Source organism: Pinus tabuliformis, chromosome 7, assembly GCF_031772625.1.
Source record: "Pinus tabuliformis cultivar Carrire ecotype Pingquan chromosome 7, CPIR1, whole genome shotgun sequence".
Lineage (NCBI taxonomy): Eukaryota > Viridiplantae > Streptophyta > Pinopsida > Pinales > Pinaceae > Pinus > Pinus tabuliformis.
In genome coordinates this window covers 750,721,617-750,731,553 of record NC_142293.1, presented here as the reverse complement: position 1 = coordinate 750,731,553, position 9,937 = coordinate 750,721,617, and positions in this window count along the sequence as shown.

The window sequence follows — 9,937 nt, the reverse complement described above, 5'->3', positions numbered from 1 at the left end:
AGGAGCCATATGATCCATATTTGTCATCTCAACCGATTGTTGAGGTATCGGTCCCATTGTCAATTGATTGGACCTCCACCTCTTTCCATGGCGGTCAAGTTTTATCTGCGCAATCTCCAAGACAACCCCCTCAAGACCAACCAGGGCAATCCTTTCATGGAAACCCTTTCGTTACTGCTGCTCCTTTTTCCTCTTCTTATATGCAACCTTCTGGTAACTCAGGTCAGTCGTCTTTTCAACAAGTCCAACCTGGTATCCAGCAAGGCTATCCCGTTGGACAAAATGGTCAACAGACTATTAACCCAAACCAATCCAATGTCCAGTATAGCCCAATGTCTAGACAAGTTACTCAACCACTCGGTCAACCTACTGTCTAGTATTCACAACCCCCTGGGCAGGCTGGTCAGCCTCAAACACAGTTGGGCCAACCAACTGCCCAGTCTCCTCAGCCATCTAGTCTGCTAGGACAACCTTCAGCTGCGCAACAACAGTTCCAACAGGTAGGCCAACCTCAGTATCAGCAGGTACAACCTTCTGGACAAATCGGCCAACCTCACTATCAACAAGGTTTTCCTTCTGGCCAGATAGCCCAACCTATAGGACAGTCTATTGGCGTTGCTCAATCCGGTCCATGGCCCCAAATGGGACCCCAATACCCATCTGGACTTCAAATGCAGGCTGGGTCTCAATCACAAACTTTTTATCCAACCCAGCCTGGTCCTTCATCTCAATTCGGCACCCCACCACTGTATGGCTACCAACAACCTCAAGGGCAATTTTCATTTGCCCCGTACTAGAACTACCAGCAACCGCAAGCGAATCCCTCGCAAACTTATCAACAGCAATATGGCACGTCTGCAGCATCATTTGGTAATCCTTATGCTGGGGGGCAATATAAAAATCCCTATGGCTAATCCACTATGGGGCAAAATCCTTCCGGACAAACTCTATGGGGGCAACCACCACCTGGTTGGAACCCTGGTGCTCCACCCTACCAACAGCCCCAGATGCCTTTCAATCCTCAATTACCATTCTTAGCAACTTTAGAATTACTGGATGTATCCAAGTTAACCAATGATCCTATTCTTCATAATCCTTATTGGCCTCCAGTTCCAACTAAAATACCTGGTGACTGTCCAAAATTCGATGGTAAAGCCAATGAAGACCCACAAGCCCATGTTATGACCTATCATTTGTGGTGTTCATCTAATTCATGGCTTGACGATTCAATTCGGCTTCGCCTTTTTTAAAGGACTCTCACTGGCTCTGCCGCTAAGTGTATATCGAACTTCATCGCGGGTCCTTTCAAGATTTCAATTCTTTGGCTATGGCATTTCTCACTCACTTCTAGTTACCCATTCGATACAAAATGGGTACGCACCTCCTCACTTCCTTAAGACAAACGACAGCTACGCATATCTCTGATCATATCCATGAATGGAGATGGTGTAGACGTATGATCAAATTTTGGATTCCCGACCAGCTTCTGACCGACTGGTTTACGACTTCATTCGTGCCTCCGATAGCTCGGGATATCGCCATGGGGGCGTGTGTCACTGAAGAGCAAGCTATTTCTCGAGCTCAGTACCTTGACTTGGTTTATTCTCAGTCAGGTACATTATATGATTATTTGCCTAATGTCCCACGACAAGGAACGTCTAAAGCCCCGCCAACACCCACTATTGACGGTATCATTGGTTCGGTTAATTCATCCTCAAAGAAAAATCCGGCGAACCCTGCAAAGCAAAAAACATCTGCTTCGAATGGACACCCCTCCCAGGCATCGCCTGGTTCGAATGTTACTTCTGAGGTTAATGCCGTCCAATCTAATACGGCAAACAAGGCTTCGAAAGAGAAGAAAAAAGGGAAAGCGAAAAATAAGCCGGAACAACCTAAGCAGGAAACCCTAAAACCTCAACCTGAGGACGGCACTAAACGCAAACCCAAATATCCTTGTCTTATTTGCGATGAAGATCACTTTACCAAGGATTGCCCGAGATGGTCCGAAGTTAGTCGTTTGTTAAAAGGCACCTCTGGGACTCCTGCGGTGCTCAAAGAGCCCTTTCCCACCCAACACACTCAGAAAACTCAAATGGTGGCTGACCCTACTCAGCCTCCCTCTTCCTTTGGTTCTCAAGTGTTTATGGCTGGCACAATACCCATTAATATCAGTACTCGAACGAAAGATTATCCGTCATCTGTCGGGAAGGAGCCTGAGGTTCCCCCAAGTGCTCCCCCGTTCAGTTCAGGTCCGCTCCACATCGAGAGGCCTACCACTGAAACGCCTCTTCGACCCCCTCCAAAAGGAGTACTCCGAAAATCCTCATATAATCCGAATGCTCGTGCTGCACAGCACTACAACATCGTTGAGGACTTAGCACAGACTCCGTCGGCTATGTCCGCTTTAGAGGTTCTCTAGAGCTGCCCTTCTCAGAGGAAGTCCATGCTATCTGCCATCGGTGGCATAGACCCGGCCGATTCGGATTTAATAACTTTTGACTTGGAACACCACACTCAGAGGCTGCCTTCCCAAATCGCCTTCCTCATACAGGTAATTATTGATTCCAAAACGATTCATCGTACAGTTATTGATGAAGGTGCCTCGACTTGCATCATGTCTGTTGCCTGTTGGAAAGCTATTGGATCTCCAACGTTGAGCCAATCTCCCACTACCTTGGAAGCCTTTGATGGAAGAGCGTCCCGTCCTTACGGTATACTCCAACGTTTACCAATCTCTTTGGAAGGGAAGACGGTCGAGATGGAAGTTGAAGTCGTTGATGCTACTCTAACCTACAACCTCCTTCTCAGACGTAGCTAGATATACGCAATGCAAGCTGTTGCTTCATCTTTCTTCCGAATCATACTTTTTCCTCATCAAGGGAAGATCATTACCATTGACCAGCTCTCTTTTTTTGCTTCTTCTTCCGAAGGCACCATCCCGTTCGTGGACCATACCTCCAAGTTACCTAAGACTCTGGGAGCTGGACTTTTCAAAGATCCTGATCTTATGGGTGTTTTTCCACTCCCTCCTCTAAATGTCGCCTCTGTCAGTATGATCGCTATTGGCTCTGATCCGTGGCTCGTACCCCCCGCGGACCAAGTAGATTCCTGGGGCGACCAGATGCCATTGAGTCCCGCCGAGTTTAATTATGTTGAAATCATTGCTGCCTCGGCTCCCTCCTCTACGCTTACTCCATCCTCAGGACTTCTAGATAAGGCTTCTTCGGATTCTCTAGGAGAAATATTCCTCTCCGACGAAGCTATTATTGAGACTATGTCTCTGGAGGAACCTCCCTGGTATAGTTCTCACCATCGTTCCTCATTCCTCCCTGCCTCGCAGCATTTTCTGACATGCCTCGAGCGGTTTGCTCCTTGTCTCCCATCACAAATCCTTCAAATGCCTATTCAAATTGATCAGGTTTTTTCTGAAGGGAATATGGCAAACATTACACAAACCCAACCCCTCGACATCTCTGTTAAACCCGGGATAGTCGAGCATCTTCACATCGGAGTCACTTGTACTCCAGCAGAGATTCAACTTTATTCCGAACTTTTTCGCGAATTTCGTGATGTTTTCGCTTGGTCCTATGAAGAGATGCCTGGCATTGATTCTAGTATAGTGATGCATGAAATAATCACGTACCCAGATGCTAAGCCTGTTCGTCAACGTCTATGCCCTGTACACCCTCGGAAGGCTGCGGCGAATAAGGCCGAGGTAGAAAAGCTTCTTAACGCCGGTTTTATTTACCCTATTCCTCTTACAGATTGGGTTTCTAACATTGTCCCTGTAACTAAAACACAAGGTACAATCCGGGTTTGTGTTGATTACCGTGATATAAACAAAGCCTGTCCTAAAGATAATTTTCCCACACCATTCATTGATCAGATCATTGACGAGTGTGCCGGCAGTGAAATGTATTCTTTTATGGACGGTTTCTCCGGTTATAACCAGATCAATATTGCTCCGGTTGATCAACACAAAACGGCCTTTATTTGCCCATGGGGGACTTTTTCCTATAAGAAGCTCCCTTTCGGTCTTAAAAATGCCGGTGCTACCTTCCAACGCGCAATGTCGTATGCATTTCATGACATTCGGCATATTGTGCAACCTTATTTGGATGATCTTCCTGCTCATTCAGCTAAACGTCAAGACCACCCTAAACACCTTCGCGAAATCTTTCTTCACTGTCGGTACTACCGAATCCGGCTAAATCCTCACAAATGTGTCTTCTGCGTTGAATCTCGTAGACTTCTCGGTTTTATCGTTTCTAGAGAAGGCATCCGTTTGGATCCCCTTAAAGTCGAAGCTATCGTCAATCTCCCTCCCCCAAATTCTTTGCATCAGTTGCAAAGTTTGCAGGGGAAAGCCAATTTTTTACGTCGTTTTGTTCCCAACTATGCCGAGGTGGCTAAAGGTTTTACACGATTACTGAAGCGTGATGTCCCTTTTCAGGAATCTTTTGAGCGTCTCAAGAGTCTCCTTGTTTCTGCTCCATTACTTCGTCCTCCGAATTATTATCGCGACTACACCTTGTATTTGGCTGCCGCCGATACCACTATCGGCATGGTTCTTGTTCAAACTGATGATGATAACACTGAACATGTTATTTATTATCTCAGCCGCAACCTGTTAGACACGGAAACTCGATATGCTTATATCGAAAAGTTGGCACTAGCCGCAGTTTGTGCTGTACAACGCTTCCGTCATTATATTCTTTTGCGTACTACTACTGTGATTTCTGATTGCAACCCCATGACGTATATATTGTCACGCCAGTTACTAGGGGGAAAATACTCAAAGTGGATTGTTATCCTCCAAGAGTTTGACTTGGAATTTACCACTGCCAAGTCTAAGAAATCCCTTGTGTTTGCTGAGTTAATTTGCTCTTTGCCATCTTCTTCCTCGACCTCGCCTGTAGAAGATCAAATTCCAGATGAAACCCTGTTCCTCATTAGCACCCTCGATCCATGGTACGGAGATATAATCACATATCTGCAAACGTCCTCCTTCCGCCCGGGTGTGTCTAAAGACGCACGGCGGAGGATTCGTCATCAATCTCAACCCTACCGTATCATTGGAGATACATTATATCGTCTTGGTGCCGACTCCGTTCTCCGCCGTTGTCTTACTCTAGAGGAAGCTGAACGGGTTCTAAATGACTGCCACTCTGGTGCTTGTGGCGGACATATGTCCGGATATGCTACAGCCCAAAAAATCCTTCGTGCTGGCTATTTTTGGCCCTCTATTTTCAAGGATTGCATCCTTGCCGTCCGCTCTTGTCATGAGTGCCAGATATACCAGCGGAAAATGCGAGCGCCTTCTGCTCCGTTGCACCCTGTGGTTTCTGTCGGCCCTTTTGCAAAATGGGGCATTGATTATATGACCTGTAACCCTCGCTCGGCCGGGGGGCATGGGTTTTTCATCGTTGCCGTCGATTACTTTACTAAATGGGCCGAGGCGATGCCTACATTAACTGAAGACGGTCACACTGCGGCGCAATTTTTATTCAATCATGTTATTTCGCGATTCGGCGTCCCTCAAGCCATTGTCACTGATCACGGAAAGCATTTCCGTAATCATATGATGTCGGAATTAACAACCCAGCTAGGCTTGCAACATGATAGTTCAACTCCATACTACCCTCAGTCCAATGGTCAAGTTGAAGCTGTCAATAAAATCTTGGTTACAATGCTTCAACGTATCGTTGGTGTGCATAAATCTAACTGGCATTTGATGTTATTCCCTGCCTTATGGGCTTACCGAACTTCCGTGAAGGATGCCACTGGTTTCACTCCATTTCAACTAGTTTATGGACTAGAGGCTACCCTTCCAATTGAATGTGAGATCCCTTCATTGAAATTAGCCGTCGAGTTGCTTCCCAACACCACCCCGTTAGAAGAACGCCTTCTTTACTTAGAACGTTTAGATGAGACTCGTCACCTGGCCTCTTTGGCCATCGAAACGCAAAAGAAGCGAGTCAAGACTCACTTCGATCAGACCGTCCATCCGCGTTCTTTCGTTGAGGGAGACTTGGTCCTACTCTATGATCAAGCGAAAGATAAGCTAGGCGCAGGGAAGCTCGAGTCTATGTGGCTAGGCCCTTATATTGTCAAGAGAGTCCTGCAGAAAGGGGCCTACGAGCTGATTGGTTATGAAGGAAACCCTCTTGGGAAGCCCCGAAATGGGCTTTACTTGAAAAAGTACTATGCGTGATGCTGGTACATTTTATTGTGTACATACATGTACTTTGGTGTATTGTGTGTCGGTTTTCGAGACATAGCTACCACTTATTGTGTTTTTCGCTTCTTGTGCAGATGCCAGATGCACCTTATGTTGGTTTCGCTGATGGTGCCTACCGCAGTATCCGCGATTTGTCTTCTGCAGCATGGGTAATCTACGATCCTCATAGCAAGCTAATAGATTGCTAGCGTGTGTGTTTAGGCCGTACTACTAACAATGTCGCCGAATACTGTGTTGTAATCGAGCTACTTGCTAGAGCAATTAATTTCGGTATTCGCGCATTGATAGTAAACCTGGACTCTCAACTTGTTGTCCACCAGCTCAACGGGCAATATTCCGTCAGAAACCATCATATACTAAGGTTGTATTTACGTGTAAGGTTGTTAGAAAGGCATTTTGATTTTATTACATATCAACATGTTCCGAGACAATTAAACACATTATCTGATGCATTGGCCAATCATGTATTAGATAGACATCTGCATAATTTGTAATTAAAACATTATGTAAGCAAGCACATGAAAACACAATAATGAACCATGAACATATGTATACATATACGTGTGTGTCAAAATGTTTGCGCCCCGCGCATTACATAATCCAAAAAATAATACATGTCCAAGTCTCATACAGCCGTCGACAACATGTCTCTCAAAAACGTGCAAAAATGAAACCTAGGCGTCTAATCGCGGTGATGCTCATGATAGCATGTCACCGCCCACACCAAGCGTCTCAACAGACGATGGACGCGAGTAGATACTCCCACCGTATGCTTCTGGTACGCTCTAGGCACGTCTGCCAGTCTGCCATAATCTGGGATCCCTCGAGTAAGTGCCTCGAGGTTCTGTACTAGGTCATCATCGTCACCCTCTGCCTGAGGGTCCGTTGCAGGTTGTACTCTCCGTACGTTGTGAGGCAAGTCGGCTGGTCGCTCTGCACCAACGTCTGCATACATATATATAGGTGCTGTAAGAAACAGACACGAATTATAAAAACTTGAATATGTTAAAATATTAAAAACATAAAGGGTCCTTACCTAGCTCCTCGTCCCAGTCCTCTCCCTCAGGCAACAGGAGGTCTGGATCTCCAGTAAAATCAGTGCCCGCATAGGGCCAGTCCTCCACAACATTCAATTGGTGTTGGAGCCATATGAAAAACTCGGGCCTCCAGGCCATCTGCTGGCCCCCACCCCCTCTGGGCATAAGTGGTGCCCATCGAGCCAACCTCGGCTCCCGTGGCACTGGATCTGCCACTATACCTCCTGGGATCCGGAATATCTGTAGCCGCTCCAGGAAAAATGATACTATGATGAATCCATATCCGAATTGTTTATTGCCATCACGCTTACATTTGGTAAGTTGCCTCTTGATATTTGTTGTTACTGCCGTGGCACAATCAAATAATGTAGGGTGTAAGCACTCAGTTGCTAGCAGCAAGTGATTCTTGCTGGCCTCGTGGGGTGCCTGTACCCCAGCCGTCCGAGTGATAGTGAATAGTACCACTCGTAGCACCAAATCTGGTATAGTGACAATGTCCACCTTGGCACTATTGGATCCAAAATGAGCCCCAGGACAAACTCTGGCCATTACCTCCCCCATCTTTTCCCCAGAAGGTCTACTACCGGTCAAGATGGGCCGTGCGCCCCGCTGAGATAGTCCAGTAATAAAATAGACATCAGAGACATCCAACTCCAATGTCTGGTCTTTCAGGCGGAAAACCTGATCCTCAATATCCCAGGCATCCACAATAAACCTTAGTAACTCGGGCTGTGCACGTAGATATGAGGTAAGGAAGAATTTTTTCAAGCCACAATTTTGCAAAGCATCCATGCATGCGTCATCTTCCAATGCCAAAGCATCTATGGCCTCATGTTCCCTTTCTCTCCATTCTATAGCCATTTTGACCAATTCCTGCAACCAAAACACCAAAATGACATCATAAGATCAATGGTGAAACCAAAAATCAAGGAAAATTGCAGGTTCAACGGTCAAAATTATGTGAAAATTGGTTCGCGCAATTGGCGCGACTGTTTTCCAAACAGTCGCGAAAATGGCGCGACTCCTTTTAGGAAAATAGCCCATTGGCGCGAACCCGCGCGGGAAACTCGCGCCAATGAGCGCAACCCTATTTTTTGCAATACCCCTTGCAGAGGATCATTCTGTGGATGGAAAACTGAAAGAATGGAATAAAAATGAAGCTAAGGATGAGGCCCCTTACCTGCTTCAGATGGCGGCTCGAATGGTCTCCTGGATTGGTCGCAATCAGCAGTTGAAGTTTGCACCCAAAACCTTCCAACGATAAACTTATAAGGTAAAAAGTGAAAAGTAATTTTATTTTTTACTATTTCACTATTTATAACTTCTTTTGGCTTAAAAAAACACATTAAAATCATGTTTTTGTGAATATTTTTATGTCAAAGTAGGATTTTACGCTGTTTTTGTATGTTGACAGGGATTAGTGCCACTCAAGCAACTTAACGAGCTCCTTTTTTCGGTTTTTCGAGCTCGGTAAAACACGAAAAAGGTTACTTCAAGGTCCGCTTTCAGCTCTTTTCTGACCATTTAAAGAGGAAAAGATTGCCGAGTCGCTCCTCTTGACTCGTTAAATGGTGATAAGGGGCGGTCGTTTTAAGTTCTTTTTGTCGACCGTTAAAACATAAAAAGATTACCAGGTTTTTGTCGTTTCAAACTCGTTAGTGGTTACGAAACGACGTGGTTTTGACCGCTTTTTTACTTTTTTCAGGTCAAATTATGAAAAGTACTCCTCGATCATAATGATCAGGCGGTTCTTTCGGGTATTATTTTATACTTTTTCGGGCCCGAGAGACACAACTTTACGAAAAAGGACCTCCCTGGAGTTTCCTTTTCTACTGTCTTTTCAAACTCTCTAAACATGAAAAGACGCTGAGTTCTTCCTTTGTTAGACTCGTTAAAACTTAATGACATCGGATTTTGTCACAACACAAGCATATGCTATCCCCATCAAGCTTGTTAAAAATAACTGGGGTACTCGCCAGAAATGGCGGGGGGAAAAGAAAATTTTTGAACCGTAATTATTACCGTAACGGCAGTATGTCACTCTTGAACATGGCACTTTTTGCTTTCGTGTCCGGGGTGGGGATATTTCATCTCATATCTTTCACTTGCTTCCATGGACTTGGGTACCCTATTTGACCTCTCATTCACTCATTGCCTCGTCATCATGACCTTTGATACATTGATGTCAAATACTGCCAATTTCATTAATGTGCCGCCGATATGTTCAAGAGAAGTTGACCTCTGCAAAACAACTTCCCTCTGATAGTTCGCACAATCTTGATTCACAACTTCATCTCTCTATCTCGTGTCGATGATGTGGGAAACATTATGGCCCACCTTCGATCAAGGTCACTCCCTGTCAACTTCAACTCATTATCCAGAGAGTTGATCTAGAGACTCCTTTCCGGTGCCTTGGAGCCTGCATGCCTCAATGGCAGGTTCTTCATGTTCGACGTGAGGTTTTCATCATTGGCCTCCGATCGAATGATTCTATGGGTGTTCGACTTCAGACCATTGATTCACACGCCGTAGATTGTACCTATAGTACCTTGAGGGCCATTGTCATTATTGGTGGTACCTCTCGCGTCTGTTAACAGTTTCCATTATTGACTGGTAATCAGACGATGTTCATGCATGTTCGACTTCAGCTCATATATTC